The following is a 1876-nucleotide window of genomic DNA, read 5'->3' as shown; positions in this document are numbered from 1 at the left end:
TGATTAGGTCAGGATAAAGCAAGTGATCTGGTGCTTCTGGGACGTTCCTCCATCTCCGCTCGCTCTGACTGCTCGCCCAAGAGGGAACTGCAGTTGTTGAGGTGCCCGTGGGGCTCAGACTATTTCTTTCTGCCTTGTTCCACCCCAAAACAGGCACCCTCTTTGCCCGTTGCCTTAGATTGCTCTATGCTTTCAATAAGGCACTTCAAGATCGCAGGATGTCTGCTTTCAGGCATCCCTCCTTTGAGATGATCTCGAGCTATTTAATCGCTAACACATTTCTGTGACTTTCAGGCTGTGGAGGACTCTGCCTTCTCCTTTTTTTACGCCCTAGCAGCGCTTCAGCAATGTGACAAAATATCAAAACGGGCACCTCAAGGTCCCTGTTTCAGGGACTCCTGTGTATTACTGGAAGAGGAGACAAGGTCACTTGAGTTCTCGATAACGGGGAAATTCAAGGCACTAGAAGTGTCTTGTTCAGGAATATATCACAAGATGGTTTGCCTGATACCAGTGCTGGTGAGTTAGTGGCATTTTAAATTGGGAAGAGGACTTAATGCCCTGCGTGCATGTGTCTGTGCAGGTACACAACACTTACCAGTTCCTTTTTTTGTGCAACTTTTTCCCTATTTTTTTATTTCCCTATTATTTGATAATTTATTTTTGCAATGTTGCAATAGTTTAAAGGGTGATAATAGTTTAAAAAAAAGTGGAGATATGTGATAAATACTTCCGTGTTTTACAGGTTCCTGCTTTCATTTCTTGAATGCTGTGGGGAAATCTTTTGTGTGGAAAGGATCGGTCTCATTGAAATGATCCTCGTTGCTCTCATTTTGAGCAGCTCCCCGGTGCCTCGTCGTGGTACATTACATATTCTGTAGAAGGGCTGAACGTTGTGGGTGGTGTCTATTACTTCTCATACAAAAAATTCCAGACATTGCAGATCTGCAAGAAATAGGAGGCCCTTTTAAAGTTCTTTCGGCAATCTCCTTCGGTTATTTAAATAAATCCTTCAGATTTTGCTCTCTCCCTTTGCACCTCCACAAACAAGGTGATAACTGAAGACTGAAAATAAGGGGTTGAGGTAAATTAAGGGATGGAGCAGAAGCTGAGGGTCTACTTTTAAATCCTTAGAGACTTTGCCTCCTGGCTTAAGTGGGGACACTAGTAGCTTGCAGACGTTTCTTTGTAGGTACCAAGATGAATATCATCTTGCAACTATTTTTCTTGTCCAGGGAGAGCAATTACAGCCTCGTTAAGCTCCGTCTTTGGTCCTATCACCTTCCCCATAAATTTCAGCCCTCCCCTCAGGATTGCGCTTTCCTGTGTTACTGCTGGATTATCTCTGGTTAAAATTTGTCTAGATGGCCTCTCTCCCAGAAGAGTTGCTAACTAAATATCGGAGAAACTCCTGACCTTCAAAGTTGACATCCAGGTGTGTACTTCCATGTCATTCTGCAACGCTGGCCAAGGGAGAGACTAACAGCGACACTAGGATCAGAAATATTTCCGCCTGCATGGCATGTTGAGGTCCAGGGAGAAAGCATACCCTCTGAAGGTGGAGATGTGGTCCCATGGTTAGGAGAGGTATTGGAGGCCTGTGGCACCAAGCTGACTCCAGGAGCCCTGCTCCTGCTCATTTCAGTTCCTGGGAGCTAATAAGCACCAGCTGCAGGAAACCCGAGCTGGAAAGTGTTGTGCAGCTTTCCCTCTGTTTAAAAATACAGCGTATTTTTTTTTTTTTTTAATTGCATTTATGTATTTATATGCTGTGGGACATCACTCGTAGGGCATTCCAGCAGTGAAAACAATAGCATGACAAGGGAGCAGCTCCAGGTTGGACGCCAGTGCAGGAAACACCTGCGAGCCCTGTGCC

Source organism: Egretta garzetta, unplaced genomic scaffold, assembly GCF_000687185.1.
Source record: "Egretta garzetta isolate BGI_Z169 unplaced genomic scaffold, ASM68718v1 scaffold8, whole genome shotgun sequence".
NCBI lineage: Eukaryota > Metazoa > Chordata > Aves > Pelecaniformes > Ardeidae > Egretta > Egretta garzetta.
Note: the sequence above shows the minus strand (reverse complement) of the source record.